The following is an 18,658-nucleotide window of genomic DNA, read 5'->3' as shown; positions in this document are numbered from 1 at the left end:
CGGCGAAGAAAGGAATGATGTATGGGATAATTTGACGTATAGCGAGGCCACCGATCGTACCGGCCATGTACGGCTGAATGACCGACTGTAAATTACTGGCACGTCGCGTAAAAACAACAGAGCTGGCTGTCCGGCCTCCCTTGACCGACGTCGACGTCCATCGGCGTCGATGCCTCATCGACACTCGAATCCCCATTAACTGCGGCCTGACGCTGAATCGAGTTCGTCCTGCAAGATGCTCGCGGGGATTCAATGCGCTCCGATTGACCTTTGTCTACCTCGACGCGGACGGGAAAAAAGCGAGATCGACTCGAGGATTGCAAAGCGGTTCTAATTGAATTTTATAATATTATTATTATATAATATTACTTAGATATAATTTCCTTTTTTTTTTTATCGTTTATTAGTCTCGATAATCATCTGAGGGATTCGAAACGCGATCGGAAATTTTACTCGATTTTTGAGGAAAATGTATATAATAAAGAAATTTGGACGGGAAGATCTGCGTTGTAATTGAAACGGAAGTTCATTTTTTAAATAGGAAATATGTTCGGTCGAAATAGGTTTTATAAATTTTCTTAGAGAAATTTCATTCATTCTAATTTGCGAGTTGTCTCGCCAAGCGAGGAAATATCCCAATTTACAGGGATTCTGGTAAAAAATTTTGCATATTTATAGGAAGCTATAGGGGCCTATTCCGCGTGGAGCTTTTTGCTCGGGCGCGGGACCACCTCGGAGATGAAGCTGTCCTCCATTGGCGAGCCTAACCCCTCTGACCCTCGTTTTTCGCGTTCGATCATGTTCACCGGCTGTTTCGCACAATTCTCACGCGCGCGATCATCAGAATCGGGGACATTGCTGAAAGAAACCGCCGTCAAATCGTCCAAAGCGGGAACAGAACAGAACAGAACAGAACAGATCGCAGGAATCGCAATAAAATGAGCACGAACCCCTTCGAAATTAGGGGGCGCAAAAACGTTGACGGCACTTTCGTACTTTGGCCGGCGACGAATCGTTACCATCCGTTGTAAGATACGGTCGGATACGAGATCGCGTTTGAATCAGTCATTAACGCTTTCCTTGAAACTTCTGTTCAACCAATTTTTCCAGATTTAAATAAGATTTAAGAATCTTACCTCGAAACGACGATCATTCGGATCATAAATATTTCTCATGGAAATTTAATTTCAATTTTTTTCCTTTAAATCATTAGTCAACTCTCTCTCTCTCTAAAGAAATCATATTTTTATCATATTCTGTCATAATTTAATATCATAATAATTTATTTAACTTAAATCATTGCGACATCGTTTCAAATCTATATTCTAAAAAAAAAAAAATAAATAAATAAAACTCTAAAAAAGAAAAAAAAACAAATGGCAAAATCGAAAAGGAAGAATATTAATCGAACATTCGAACAATGGGCATATTTGGTGGAACCGATTTCCAGCAAACCGGTCGCGTACGGCAGATCGATCGAATAAGGAACGGGCTGAAGAAGCTTGGTTGGACGATTAGGTGGTCGAAAAGAGTCGGTGCAATCACTCAAGCACGCCAGAAAGCGTGGAGATTTTCATTTGAGGCCGGCGATCGAGAGCCGGAGCGCCACCCACGGCGCCCCGCCAGGACGATCGAGGATTTCTCTTGATCATTTCGATCGCGCCGGCTCGCCTTTATGTGTATATTATGTATTTATTATGGCTGACTACCAGGAACCGAGCGACAAAACCAGAGGAGCTCGGGCCTTTTGCTTGGTCCGCGGTCCTCGTTCCACGTACCGTCCCCCCTCCCCCCCGTTTGACTCATTAATTGACACCGTGATGCTCGTCCCGCCGATCATGGTGGTCCAGCTGCCTTTAACGAAACGTCGATTCTCGAATACGATTTTTCGAGCCGGCCAACGTCCAGGAAACCCCGCGAAGACGAACACGGGGGAAAAATAAATTAATAGGGGGAAAGTTGGCAAGAAAATTTTCTTCTTCGCCACGGATTAATTTTATCAGTTTCAATTATCTTATTTTTCTTGGACTCTTGGTATCAAATATTAGGATATTGTTAATAATTTAAATATTGGATGGATTAAATTTATGAATAAACGAATGCGCAAGGAAAATAACGAAAATAAAAGAAAATTTTCTACTCGATATAAGAGAGATAATTCTGATTTTTTATTTTTTTGATTTTAGCACGAAATGTTTAGCTATGATATTTTTCGTAGTTTTCGAAAGATTGATGGATAATAAAATAAATGCAAATGTAACACGTTCGTGTAAAAGTATTTCGTGTAAAGGTTCAGAAACCAAAGGAAGGTGTACGTGTGAGAACCGAAATTCGCAAGAATTCCGTAGTTGCAAAAATTCCTCGTGTCAAACAAACACATCTCGTGCTATATTCAAAAAGATTTTACGTGATGCGAATTCGGGATATCGGTAGTGATGGGCTTGAAACGTTTCGAGTTACACTTATTCAAGGCAAACGTATTCATCTACTATCATAAAAATTTTAAAAGGTTAAAAATATTACTCTAAAAATTCGCAATGAATCAATCAAATAGAATCAATCTATGGTCAAAGCATTCTATTAAGATCAATCGTTCGGAATATCACAAACGATGCCCATCGTTAATTCTTTAAAATACTCCAATAATTGAAATTATTCCCCAAAATTTTATACAAAAATTACTTGAAAATTCACGAATGATCGAACGAATGGCCCAGCTACTATCCACCGATCGATTTCGTCGATCCGGTCTTTCCAAACGATCCTCCACTAATCCTCCAAAATTTCCGAGCGCTGCGTATCACGTACGACGCCCATGGCTCGATTCGTGCGTTTTCGAGCCGGGCCCCGTTTATGGGGCAATCTGTAAGCCGTGGACGATCTGTGACACCGTGTGGAACTGGGCCGACGTTCATAACGCATTTACATTCCTTTCAATGTCGCACTACGTCCACTGGAGGCCACTGCTTCCATTGGTATTCCGTTACTGCTTTCTTCGATTTATCGGACGCCCCTATAACTACCATAAGCTCCACGCTCGGAATAGAAGAGTGAACGATGCTTGGGAAAAATTCGATTAGCCATCGATTTACCGCGAGATTATTCCTTTTAAGAGAATGATTTTAAATTATTTTCGATGAATTTGGAATGCGCCAATCCTTGGATAAAAAATCTGGAGATTAAAGAAATCGTTCAAGAAATCGTATTTCATTTCACTTTTCGTGTTAGAATCTATTCTTCGCTTAAGAACTTGAACTCGATAATAAACTAAACAACGTTCGTTGACTCATATTGCGAGTACATGCTATGATAAAATTATAGATAAAAATTTGACAAAATCGTTTCATCCGTCGTACAATTTCTTTGAGGTAATGCGTGCTTCGTCAAAAGCGTGCCGCGTCTCTCGACTCGGCGAACTGTTCCTTAGAAACCTTGGGGATCGTATGAGCCAACACGCGAAATTTTTATGATCGGCCAGGGACCGTGAATGAAGAGGGAGAAGAGGAGAAAATAAAAGAAAAACGTGCGGATGAAGGATCGGGGCTCGCGTAAGTATTCAAAGATCGATCGAAACTCGACCTGATTCTCGGAAGAAATGCTCGCGGCCGATTGTTATTCCGCTCGTAGCCGATGTAATAATAAATTATGATTCTCTTTTGAAATAGGTGGGTGCCAGGCGGATTCCTAACGGGGCCGGGAGCCCCATATTTACGATTATAATGTCCGCATAGCATTATTTCGATCTGGGAAACGCGAGCATGACGGAATGCCACAGGCCCGTCATGTTGCCGCATAACAATACTCGCGATCCTTCACCGCTATTGTTATTCGAATCAGATATGAATATGATTCACGTGTTCCGATCCTTTCGATACGTATATGTATGATCGATACTGGACGAATTTCTCCTTTTTTTCTTTTTCTTTTTTCTTCTCCTTTCGTTTCGACCGCGACCACGAAAGGATGGATCGATTTTGGACGGATTCGTCGTGTGTCGTCGTCGAGAATTACTGAGAGCTGTATGCACGAAGAGTACTCTTTAGAGAGGAAATTAGGAAAACATCAAACGTGGATAATTTTGTAATGTATATGTGGTTTATGGAACGAATGGATACGAGATAGACGGAAGTAGAATTTCGTTTAATGTATATGGGAGATGAGTGGCTGAGGAGTGATATTTTTAAAATATAATATATTGGCAAAGTAATTTTGGATGATTGTAAAATCACGAATAATGCGGATCTCGTGGTCACTGTTATTTCTTTGTTTTATTCATTCACCCAGCAATTTCCTGATATCTGAGTGTCGCCCCGACTTCGAATGAGTCGAAAATCGAAAATGTCGGTTTCAAATGTGTCTCAACCACATCTGAACAACGTTCGCTTCGTATTTCTTATCGAAAATCAGTATTCCTGTCGTTCATGTGGCAAAACTTGCATTTTTATTTATACGAATTGACCGAAAATTTAAATCAGTACGCATGTTCTTGAAAATACGATAAAAAAAAANGAGAAAAAAAACGAAGAAGAAAAGGAAAATCGAAAGAAGATCGTAATAGCATATTGAAAGAATTCTACGATTCAAATTGATTTCTTTTTCTTCTTCTTCTTGGTTTCTAAAAATATTGATCTCTCAAATGACAATGAAATGAACAAGACTTTGTAAACTTTTGAACTTTTTAGAAAGAAAAGTTGAAACACTTATTGACACACAGGATCTTCTCACCCTTTGATTTCCCAGATGTAACTCTGTAAGAACTTCTTGAAAACAGAGAATCGAGTTTACATTTCTTTAGTACTTCGAAAGTTCAGTTAATTGCAATTGACACTAGTTACAACTGAGTTGAACAAGTCAAGACGCGTTTGTTATCGAACAATTAGTTACAGTTAGGATCAAAAGCTTCGATGTTACAGCTTTAACTCATATACTCGATTAACGTTGAATTTCACGTTTTCAAGCAGATCGAAAAATTCTTGCAAAAATCTATCTATCTATCGCTTGAATTACTAGAAATCCAAAATACGTGATACGCGAATGTAATTTGACATTTGATGTCATCTATACATTATTGAATCATGTTCTTTATTAGCTAATCGACTTGTAAATCTGTTCAATTATGTTCTTCACCAATTTATATTTAACTTTTAATCTGTCACACAATAAACGATGATTTAAATTACTTACTATCATTAACTTCTGATCTACTATCATTTAAAATAACTCTTAATGACTCTATGTTCTTCTCATGAATTTCTACAGTCTTTATTTTTCAAAATAAATTTCCTCTATCGCGATAAATTTAAAGTATAATACTTATGCAAGTTTTACTTAGAACAAAATGATGTACACGTATTATAAACGAAAGACTCGAAGGAAAAGCCCTACAATCTTTTTTATTTAAAAAAATATCACTCGAACTTATTTCATTATTATCAAAGTTTAGAAATATATAAAATAAAATCCTTCGTAACAGATATAAAATCATTATTTATCTTAGAAAATATATATACTTTCTCACCGAGCCCTTGAAATATAAATCGTACGCTATAAACCCGTATACCTCTTTAAATAATCGAACCGCGCTCGTCCAACGCGCCGACAAGGCTAATTCAATTTCCCCCGACACACCGTTTTTCCATGTACAGGGCAATCACTCTCGGCCGAGGCGACGTAAATACAGACGAATGAAAATCCAGCGGCAATGAGGCCTTAACGATCCACACAAGACACGAGATCGGTGGTTTGCTCGTTGCTCGTCTAGTCGCCTAATTGTAATTTCCGAGGGGCGCGCGATGCATTAGAACATGATCACGTATGTATGTGACACGTCAGCCGGTTGCGACGGTGTTCCGTGTCCTGCGTGGGAACCGTCCAGGTCACGCGTCTAAGATCCGCGAGCGGAATCGCCAAGTGGCCGGGCATCAGACATCGGGTATAGTAGTCGCCCTATGGAAAACGAGCAGCCGGTCCCTCTCCGTGATATCTATGCTTTCTCGAGTGCACTCGAATTGTCACGTTCGCGCTTTAAAGAACGAGCTATTTATTCCATAGCCTGTCCGCGTTCGCGACGATTCATCGAGGTGACGTGACGCGGAATACGGAACTTACGACCTTTCCATTCCGTAATATGATATTAGGTTGGTGCATATCATCTGTATCTCTGAGTCATGCGTATCTTTTTTTTTTTTTTAAATAAATAATATCTTAATACAACTCCTGGTCTAAAAATTTTCTTATCATTATGACTGTAGATAGAGAGATTCGGATCGTTTTGCGATATAAAAATGATTGTTATTTTTCTTATTATTATTTCTATATTATATAAATCTAAAATTAAGAAATACAAATTTTAGGCAAACATCTATTCTATCTATTCTATATATTTTATTCTATATACAAGAGGATATATTTGGAAATTTCTTTGGGAAAAATTAAATTATTTTGACAATAGACAGATATAAGAATTTGTAACGAAAACTGTCTAAGATCAATGGAAATCATCGAATGGAATGTTAAATGATGCTCGATGGATATAGTTTCCTACTTAAATTTTAATATTTAAACCGGATACTGTCAAAACTACTCCTTTTGTATGTTCCAGTCATGTATTCAGACGTAAGAAAAGCAAGCAGCGATATCATCTAAGAAGCATAAAGAGAGAAAGTAATGTAAATGGAAGCAGAAAGGATTGAAACAAAACTGAAGACGCATCCAGAGTAGCTATACGAGTTGAATATTACAGAATGTAACACTGTTGCGCGGAATATTTAATGTTTGAAAACAGGTGGCCATAACTTTGCCAAAAAAAAAACGAGAAAGAAAAATGATGAAATCTCCCTTTTATGGTTGACAGATGCTTTTATATATTGTGATACGTAAAAAATTTTTATGTGATAAAACATGTATATATATTATTATATAAATATAAAATATCTATTATTATTCAAAACATAAATCTGCTTCATTTTACGTAAAATAGTAAAATTATTAAAATACTATTTTATATAATAGAATCTATTACCTACAATACTTATTAGTTAATAAATTATTATGCCAGATGGCACTAGGAGCAATATATATTAGCATAATATATATATATATATATATATATAATAAAATACTTTGCAAATTTTTCATAAGATATAAATATAAAAGATTATATAAAAGATTATAAAAGATTTAATATTTATATTTTAAATCTGTTACACTTACCGTCACGACGAATTTTCAATCCCTTTTAGAGTGACGAAAATTTCAAATAGAAAATCTTCGAGATTGTCGTTCATGCAGATCCGCCGATCGTTAGAAGCAAGTTTATCCTGGAATCCCTTAGGGATCGTTTCTTGCATCCCCGTCAGCTTGGACGAAGGGGACGATTCGGAGTTTTGCACATAAATCTGGTCTACCTACGGTGTTCCGGTTCCTCTTGGGACTTGATTCCAGGACAGTACGGAAAAGAACTCCAGGAAGACTTCTCTTTAGAAGATTGCTGGACACTCGTTATTCCTGTCGTCGAGGAATCTCGTTTTGAACTTTGTTCTTATGCACTCATTTATGCACTAGAAAACCATTTGCAAGATTACATATCTCTTTTTTTCTACCTTATTGCATATATCATTAATATGATATTTCAATAAATAACGAAAATTATGAAACATTTTGGTAACGACTAATCGAATTTTATTCTTTTAATTTCTTTATTTCAATCCCCCACAAAATGAAAACAATTAAACTTGTAGACTTTTAAAAGTATTATGTATTATAATTAGAAATCGAAAAGATTTTAGAATTTTTTTATAGGTTATATAGTCTGAAGATTGTTATTTACATCGAATATGAAAGAATATTTAAATATGTAATGAAACAAATATTTCTAATATTTACTTTTATAGTAGGAACACAAATTTTGTACACTTTAAGAAACATCACTTATTATTTCACGATCAAAATTATGAAAATTATAACGGTTATAGTGGAACGTAGGTAAAGTACGAAGTAGACTAAACTCCCGCGAAAACTGCCTTTTTACGGGAAACGCATAAAAACGTGCAGGCAGTCCGTTGACTCGCCGAGAGATGGCAGTTAGCAGCCATCTTCCATGGCTTGACTATACGTGAAAAAGTTGTGTGGTTTAATATTCAATATTTAAATATTTGACATTGAGTGATTCAAAGTTGGATAATGTGAATATAAAACAAATGTTAACTTTTTTGATTACGATATAAATTGTGCGTTGTGAGTGCATCTCAACAAGTGATTTATTATACGCGTTCTGTTATTGTAAATAGACAAGTACGAGGTTAATATTTCAAAATATGAAATAAACTGAATGTTTAGGATTTTTAATTAGAGAACATAGTATCTTTGTATTTTCTTTTCTATTTATTTTTGTTGAGCATATAGACAAAGTTTTTGCTTGATATTTTACGTAATGTATATCTATAGGTATAATCTATTTTTTATTTGAAGTACTTGTGTTACATTCGTTAGACAATTCATCATGGCCGATGCAACGTTCAAATATGAAATTGAAATAGAACGAAAAAGTGATAAACTGATTTGCAGTATGAATATTATTTTAGTTCCAACTACGTATGCAAATGCATATTTCCTATCAATTTTTCTTATTTTTTTCATTAAATTGTGTATCGTACTGCTTAATGAGTAATTAAATCATCAAATCTTAATATTCAAAATTTAATATTATCAACTAATTTTCTGTTCATTAATTCACTATCACTATGTTCATTATTCACTATTAATTTCACTAAAGATTCGTGACGCTATTACGTAGTCACGATTACGTATTCTCGATCGCGTATTCTTTATCGAAACGAATTGTAATTTTACATTAATATTTCTAAAATAAGTGAAATTTTTATTAACTTTCGAGATTAATTTTTTTTAAGATATTTTGAAAAAAATTTTGAAAGTTCGAACTCGATCGTTTTCATATCGAATTTCAATTTACAAAATAATTAATTTCCGAATCTCGTATATAACCTTACATTTCTAATTACAAAATATTTGATATACAATACGATACAATTGCTAATATTCAAAATTCCTCGATAATAAAATAAACTCTATCAATTAACAATCACTCAAAATAACTAATTCACAAAGATACTTTATTCTCCCATTCAACAATGGAATTTTCGAAAATACCTCGTTTGAAATTCAAAACTCGCATACCCTTCTCGAAACTGAATTCATCGATTTTTCAATCAAGCCAGTCTATTAACCATAATATGCTGGTCAAACGGTGAACTCGTACCCGGTTCTCGGTTCGGTCTATATATACGCACCTGCGCCAGACAAATTAACCGGCAGCGAATGCGGATTAGAACAAAGGAATTTCATCTTCGCCAGCAGTTCATAATCTCGGTGGAAGTCCGCGAGAAGTGTGTGTCATAGGCGTCCTCGAGGAAGCGTCGGCGCCGCGGGACGACGGGCGTGCCCCTTAATAAATGACCACGGTAAGTGCACAGACGACGCGCACTAATAATTATAGCTTTGTTCCATCGCGTACACGAGCAGCCATCCAACGATGCAAATTAACCGGCTGGCCATTATTGATGAGCCTCCGGCTCCGCTTTTGCCCTTTATTCGACAAGCTGGAAGAAAGCCGGGAATTAATTTTGGAAGGTGGCATTTTCTGCGATGATGGAATTTTCACTTTTATTTACACTTATATTCACTTTTATTAAATTCAATGTTTCGAATTCATTTGACTCGATGATTGGAAATCGAATTTGTGGCTGCTCGTTTACCAGTGGGAGCTTATTAATATTATTATTTTGATTTTTATTTTTTGTTATTTTAATGTTTTTGGGATTGGAATTCTAAAGTTCAATAATTTTTTAATATTTTCTCTTAGAAAATATTGTAATTATAATTGATTTTAAAAATATTATTACTTACTTTAAACATTAGTTTCTTAATAAATCACTTAGAGTTTTATATTTATTTATATCATAACAGATAGCTAGCCAAGAAGGCAAACTCTTCTCGCTGATTCAGGTTGCATGATGACTAAGTCATATTTCAAACCATTCAATAACTTGGATCTTATAAAAACGCTCGAGACGTATCGATTATGTTGTCGGTTGGCTTTGAATTCTTTCTTAAAAGCGTTTCTTCTCTTTTATTGTCCTTTTTTCTTTTTCAACTATATTTCACGAATCGATGAGACCTCTCTATAAGAATTTATTTTACATGATTCATTTCTCAAATGTTAAAAAAAAAAAATTCTTTGATTCATAATTGAGCCTCGAAAATAGATTTATAGAAGTAAAATAGCGAAATTTTATATTAATTTTAGAGAACAATAAGTATTTTTTTGTTTTGCAATTGAATTTTAAATATTTCTTATAACTTTTTTTTTGACCAATATACATATCTTTCCAAATTTTTTAAAAATAACTTATATTATTCACTATAGTATAACTTATATTATTCACTATATCCAAATCTCACTTTCCACTCTTTTCAATAAGTCATGCATTTAACATTTTATTCCATACTTTTGGAATCTCAATACTTATAATCACTCCATATAGTATAAATCTTTGTCTGAACGTGTTCGTCATCGAAATAGAAGTTCATTCAATCGAAATATTTGCAAACCATTTCTATCTTTAGTGGTTCTCATCTGGAATATTTTATAATATTAAAATATTATAAAATTATATAAAATTTTCATTTATCAAAAAATTGAAACTTTTTATTCCATTATAAATTCTTTTCCACTATCATTCCTTTTTTTTACAATCAAATTAACTTATCACCAGTTTTAAGGAATTGCAAATATTTAACAAAAAAAAAACCAATAATTATATATAAATTGTTAACCATCTATATTGACTATAACGTTAAACAATGACGAGAAAGAGATTCACTGAAACGACGACGAAAGATCCATTTAAAAAGTGAGTGAAGATACATTCGAACTTGAGAAATGTCGAGAGAGGGCTTAATACGTAAATCCGGAAGATCCGGGCAACAGCCGCAGGAACAGTTTCCTACAAGTCCAAGCCCGAGAGGCGCAGGTAACCACGGAACTCTTCGTGTTTAACGATAGGATCGGCGTTAAATCGTGGCCATCCGTTTGGCCGACGTGTCCGTCGTGTATCTCATAAATCGGTCGGTCGACGAATGTAATTTGACGTGACAAATGGCAGATGTATCGATAGCAGCGGGGCTGAAAACACGCGGGACCATGTTCTTCATCCGTGGTACAGAGGAGGAAGGCTGACCTGATCAGCTTCACGTTCGAGTTATTAGTGGAAACGTGATCTGTCCTCTTCGGGTGGCGAACCCGTACTTTTTTGCCGCAATCGTCCTTTTTTTTTTTTTGCATCTCTGCTTCGGCTTGATGCGGATATAAATAAATATAAAATGAATATGACCGTATGAATATTTATAAACGGTTATCTTCTTATTTGTGAAGTGGAGCGCGTGGAGTAAGTTTTACAAAGTCGTGGATTGAGACAGATTTAAATGTTGATATGGATCTTTGTTAAATAAATACACGATAACGAATAACGATTTTCGACCTCAACAAATTCTAAGTAAAAACTGAGACTGAGACCCTTTTTCTACTTTTTCTACTTTTTATTCTAATTTTCCGTGGATAATCATTTCGTGGTTGGATGTGTTAAATTTAGATATGATGATACACGTAGACACGTCTGAAGCTAATATCAGGACGTCATTTGTAAAGTTTCTCTCGATCAATTAATGATTGCTTCTTATCGGTCTTCAGCTTTTAACTTTCGACAAGGAGGAGCGAGGTTAGCCGACTTCTTTTTTCGATTTAGTTAATTGCTAATGACAATGGCTGGTCAACGAGTACAAACTATTTAAAAAGTTTTTACTAGAGTTTATACAGATAAATTGTCTATCCATTAACGGACCCATAATCCTCTGATCATATAGTAACTCGATCATCCTCTCTCTAATTATCCATCGAAGCTATAAAATTTCCATAAATTCCATCTATCCAATGAGCCAACTTTTCTTCGACTCATCTCGATTTTATGCATATCTATGCTAGATTTATCTTCTTCGCTCGAATTACAATCGATAAATTAATCGAACTCTAATCGAGGTCGATGAGAAGCATCGTATATCTGCATAATAGGTTTTGTAGCAACGGCGGCGAGATAAAAAAAAAAAAGAAAAAAGAAAAAGAGAAAAAAAGGAAAAAGAAAAAGAGAAGGAAGAAACACCGACGGGATGAATGAAAGACTCGCTGACGACTCGATGATGACTGCGCGTATATCCGTTGTTCGGCGTCCTTGAAAAGGAACCATTCCTCCAGGTGTCGGTCACGGATAATCTCGGCTACTCGGTCGTCGTAACGAGCGGATCGAACTCGCGAAAAAAAAGTTCGTATTCCTGTCAAAACAGCCATATAACCGGCCAACCTTTCGTTTTTTCGTCGCTATAGCTTTGTCGGAAGCGCTCTCACCAACGAAAGTTGAGATATTCGTTCGAAATAATCGCTTCGTCATTATCGGGATCGATTTTATAACTGTAAGATAACTTTTACTCTTTAATGTAATTGATCTTTGGATGATTCGCATTTTTTTTTTTTTTCGTGTCGATTATTCCTTATCTTTGTTCCTCTTGGCGAAAGAAATTATCGATTCATAAAAACGTCCACCTTGCTTTTAATATAAAAATTTTTTTGTTTATCAATGTCTGCTCATTAATTAATATTCCACAGACTATAAATATAATATTTAGGTTCTTTTTATTTCCGATATAGATATTCATAATATGCTAACACGTTAAAAGATATTCGTTAATATAATCTTCTTAATATTCAGTTATTATAATTAAAACCATATTTAAAAAGTGTTAATTATATATATATATTGCACGGATGTTGGGGAAACTTTTTCGAAAATTCCAATAGTTCTTTCTTCTTCTATTTTTCTTAATTAAATTTCCAAAATGTGATCACAATTTAGAAAGGAGAATCTATCATCCACGTATCTAAAAAATAAACACGGAAAATAGAATCTCAGAAATAAAATCTCAATGATAATTACTCAATAATAATTAAATGGATACAAGGACAATGGCCGTATAATACGAGAGAGGTTAAGCGAACCCAGTACAATATCGATGCGTATCGCGATTCATTAACATGACAATTCTAGCGTTTGATACCTCGGCCGGGCTAGTCATAATTAAAAATATTATGAACTTCTGATGCGTTGCGAGACATGACATTCGGTCAGCTAGATCCGGGGGCCGGAAGCACGGGTATCATGACACGATAGGCTTCGTCGCACTTATTCAATACCGGCGGCGATTCAATAACACCGGTTAATACGCCCCGCGCATGTACGCGAACCACGTGTAACTCGAGCGCTATTATGCGTTTTTCGAGCTATGGGAGCAGACCCAGTCTCGACCAGTTATCGACACTATCGTGACTCGAAATCTGCCTATGTGCATTCTTCCGTGAATAAATTGGACACGGCTCGCATTCACTATTACTATTGAACCATTATCGACAAATTTCTTCGATAACGAAAATATACAAACAATCCTATATATATATATATTATACAAATGATATCATCTCGCAATTATACAATGATATATATATATATATATATATATACAAATGATATCATCTCGCGTCTCCTTCGACTCCATAACCTCCGTATCGATCAAATCGACCGACCGTCCCCAAAGGATATCGGAAAATCAATGCAAACGTGAGATCTTCGAGAATCCTTTGCCCCGCGCGCACAATCTCCGGAACGAACGATTTCTCCGTGTTCCAAGCGTTGGAGCACGCCTCGAATCCCGACGAAGAAGAGTGCTCGAGGGATTAGGCCCGTCCGGGTAAACGCACGATTGGCAGAGTGGATGCCGTCGAAGGAGCGGTCTCTTCACCGAGACACTCGTGGGCCGGCTCGGTGAATTCGAGAGGTTCCGGTTCATCGGATCGCCGATTGCCGTGGGGCACTACTGTTGCTCGTTGCGGGGCGGGGGCGCAAGAGGTAAAACTCGATGGCACGACGGGGAGGCTGCGGTGGGGGAGGGGGAGAGAGGGGGAGAGATCACTTCCGCTCCACGAAGCGCACTAGAACACTCCGCGGCCACGTTCTCTTCCGTTGATTCGTTAATCGTCCGCATTGTTCACGCTGGGCCGAGTGACGCGAGGTCAAGTGGCGGGAGAAAAAGGCGAGCGTGCCACGAGGGGGAGGGGGGAGGGGGGAGGGGGTCCTCTCCTTTCCTTTTTCCTTTAAAGGATGAGTGACGTGGTTTCGATCGTGAAACGGCCGATCGATCGATCGCATGTTGAAAATGTAGTGAAGAGCGAGCCGAAAATTGCTCGCCGTTCCACAGATAGATGGCTGCGGTCCAATTTTCGTTTCGATAGGGGAAAGATATTGTAAAAGCCGCGTAAAACTACATAACGCGCGGTTATGTACGGGGGATTATAAACGCGATGGGCTTGGATACCGTTTGACAGGTTAATGAGGTTGGGATAAGCGGATAACGATCCTCGACGACGTTGTGCAGAGTGTTATTAAGGTTATTTCGCAATTGTTCGTTGAGTGTTGAAGGTTGATGAAGAATGGAGAAATTACATGCATATCCGTATTAATTATGGTTATTAATAGGGAGTTTAAAACGTCAAATGTATCCGCTGTTATCGAAACAGATTTAAGATTAGGAAGGAGAGAGAGAAGAAAAAAAATGCTTTCGATTTATATTATATGATTTCATCGCAAAATTTATATACTTCTTCTCGCTCCTCTTCCTCCTCCTCCTCCTCCTCCTTCTCCGATGTGTCGACCGATCGCGAGAGCTTCGTTTCGAGGCGAGGAAGGGATTCAATTTGGAAAAGACCGAGAGGCTCCACAAATCTTCGAAGTCGGTCAAAAAAACCTGCGAAGAAATTAAAAGCGTCAACCCCCCTCTCCGGAGAAACTTTCCACCGGATAGTACTTCCGTACGTTCCATTTCCCCAACATTCCACCTCTTTCTCTATTTCATCCTTCTCGCTTTCCTCTCTCTCTCTCTCTCTCTCTCTCTTTCTCTCTCTGTTTCCTCTACGACCCTTTGATTCAATGCGCGGCCGAACAACCGAATCTCGACAACAAAGCGAGAAGAGAGCAGCGGCAAAAGACACTCACCGCTATGCTATATAAAGTCGTTCACCCCGATTCAGATAATCTAGTGTCTGCGCACGGCTGCCGGCCAACCCGGGAGTGATCCGTGATTGTATTAATATCACAACACGCCCCGGGTACGTATTTATACGTCCTTTATCTTACTCGCTCGCTCTATCGCCGCGAGCTCTATAGTCGCGGCGTGAATTTATGCGATCATCGGACCGTGAGTAAGTGAGATTCGATGAGAAATCGGCGATGGTAGCCTTTCGTAGTATTAATTAAAAGTGGGTTCAAAGTGGTTTAAAGTTGTCCAGAAATTGCGGATTTGAGAAATGCGGGCGGGTGAGTCACGAGAATGCTGCACTCACTCACGTGTACCCGTGATTGTATTTCTGACTTTTGATACTTTGATCATAGGAAAATTAACGAAGAGAATTCATTCGTCACACGAAATCACGTGTACGAAATTTATTTTTTTTTTGCGAGTACCGATCGATTTCTAATCCTAGAAGATTTGTAATTCTTCGTTCGCGTAATTTATTATTATTATTATTATTATTATTATTAGTATTATTGTTTCGCTTAAATTGTTCTCCCTTTTCTTACTTTTAAACGTGTTTAAAAAATTACAGAATTTATAATTATCAGGTTGTGATAGGATAATTTTTAATTCGACGAATATGAGCAGGAAGATTAAATTGTTATAAATTCGTCGTGCGATTCCCGAAGCCGAATGCCGATCGTTGAAATAAAAGATAAAAGTTCTCGGCAAGAATTAAGGAGTTAAATGTGTCAGCACGGAACTGGCTTTACGACACGAACGCGACTAGTAGGTTGACGTTGAGCCAAGTCGTGCACATCTCTCTTTCGATTAGCACGTTTACAAGCAGTGTCCTCCTCGCGTTGATTAGGCTACATAGAAACTGGACTTTCTTCGTGTAAATATGACTAAATTAAACAGAAGAATTTTACACGGTTAAGAATATAATTTTTTGGAAGGAAGGAGATTTTATATATATTCAAGTAATATCATCTTTTTATTATCAATTTATACGAAATTGAAAAAAATCTACGATAATTTCAAATAAAATTTAAAAGATACTCTTTCAATTTCAACAAGTGATCACGTCGTTTCCTATAATCGGTATTATAATATTTTTCAAATACAATGTTCACGCATTGCTTAAAATGCAACGAGAAAATTGTGGCTATATACGCGTGCGTGCATACATATTTCTCGAGAGGTTAATAACGAAGAAGGAAACGATGTACTAAACCATAATACACAGAGTAATTCAAAAATAACCGACTCCTTTAGAAAAGAAAGTTCACAGATCGCGATCAATCGGCTAGCAATCATCGAATCAGAAATCTACTTCGCCTTTGAAAATACACAAATCTATCTAAAGTAACCACCGGCACACGTTCCAAACACCGCGTAAACATCAACCGTTTTCTTCTTCCGACCCTTCTTCATCCCCGATCGATCGTTCCGCCTCGCGAGTTAAACTCGCAGAAAAGAAGAATTTTCTTCTTTCAAAGAAAGAAAGAAAGAAAGAAAAAAAAGCGACCGTCTATCGTGCCGATCGGCATCCAACCAAGCAAAACCGGCCAAGCAACGGCGTCAAGAGGGAACGATTTCAGAAATGATCCCGGTTTAAGATTAAGGGAGGGACGCTCTTTTCCCCGAAATTCTGTCCATGTTTGGCCCGGCCAGACAGAAGAAAGCCGCGGAAAGGCAGAGGCGGCCGCATATCGCGGGCTCCGATTGGCTAATTGGGAAACCCAATAGTTCTAAATTAATCGGTATCATTAATAGCACGCGAGCCGCAGAAAGAGCGAGAGAGGAGGGCAGAGAGGGCGAGGAGGTTAGAGGGATGCGCGAGGAGAGGGTGGCAGCTAGAAAGAGTGAGGAATCGAAGCCGGGAGAAGAAACGTTTAAGAAGTCGACCCGGCATTCCGAGAGCGAGAGACCGGCCCTCTCTGTCGACCATCTAAATTTATCCTAAACGATGGATGAACAATGGTTACATAAATAGAACAATATGCGTAGCAGCCGCGAACCGAGTGAGCGGAATTCGTTCAAAAGTCACCTCGTCTTCGCTCTTTCGCCCCCTCTCCCCTCCCCTCCTCCCCGACTCTTCCTCCCTCCGCCGGATGAGACTTCTTTTTCGCTCCGTCCTCCCCCTCCCCCCCCCCTCCACTATTCGTCTTTCGTCGCCCGTTTCGCGCTCGTTACAGGGGAAAAATGCAAACGCGATTTACTCGCGTTTGAAAATCGCGCGCGATGACGGAGCGCCGCCTTCGTGCCGCTGTATTCCCAAAGAAGATCTTCTCTCTCTCTCTCTCGTGTACGAGATGTCGATGCACCGATGAGTAACGGACTGTGTTTAGATTTCGATGAACTTGCTCGGCCGTGTTGCTCCGAGGATTGTAGGATTAGGAAACGGGAAGAATTTATCGATCCTCGAAAGAAAAGATCGACGATATGTGTTTGTCCGAATGGAATTGGACGATGTAAACGTTCGAAGATTGGAAAAGGAGTGTATCGAAATGTACGGGTTGTAATTTTTTAATGTTTAGCCTTAGTGATAATTCTTTTGGTTTTTTTTTTTTTTTTTTTTTTTTTTTTTTGAAATTATCGATTTGATAGAATTGATGAAGTTCCTTGTTCCAAAATTTTGTTCGAGGATATTTATATAAAAAAATTATTCGTTAGAAAAATTATCAAAGGCGAAAAGATACGATAGATCATTTTCATCATCCGGGTTGAAATTCTGAGTCAAGCGTATCGTATAAATTATTTGCAGGCGTAAAGATCGTTTGGCACAGCGGCCAAGTAACAAGAACAACAACGAGAGATGCTGACTGATATCGACAATTATAATTGAAGCTTCATTGATCGAACAATGTATTATTGGCTAACTAATAGACTCGAAGCTCGATGATCGATATTTCTCTTAGTCTCCGATACCGATATAGCATATATAGTCTTTGCAATAACTTGAATCATTTTTTTACGAGAAACAATTCATTTATAATTCTTAAGAATCATAAACTAAAAAAAAAAAAAAAAAGAACAACAAATACTCGATCTTGTACTAATTAAAAAGTATTAACTTTTCTAATAATTTTTATTTTAACACCGTAAAGGATAAACTCTCGCTTATACGAATTTAAAAATTTTTTAAACCGTCTGATATATTTTAAACGCATTCTGTATTCCATATCCCACGTTTCCAATATCCACGTTAAATTAAACAACGCAACAAACACGGAAGAGAAGAACGAAATATGGAACGATCCTGGACAAAATTGAACGTTCCGATGCCGGTTCGCTATGAACGATTCGCGAACGGTGGTGTTCGTACTATTCTCGGCCCGGCGTGTGCTTGTAAACAGAAAACTTTATTGCACGACTAGCCCACGCGGAATTTGATGGATCTCGGGAAACATTCCGGTCGCTTGACGATCGATTCTGCGGCGCGTCGATGAAAAATGAAGTCCGC

The sequence above is a fragment of the Apis laboriosa genome, unplaced genomic scaffold, assembly GCF_014066325.1.
Source record: "Apis laboriosa isolate Shangri-la unplaced genomic scaffold, ASM1406632v1 scaffold68_cov148, whole genome shotgun sequence".
Classification (NCBI taxonomy): Eukaryota; Metazoa; Arthropoda; class Insecta; order Hymenoptera; family Apidae; genus Apis; species Apis laboriosa.
Note: the sequence above shows the minus strand (reverse complement) of the source record.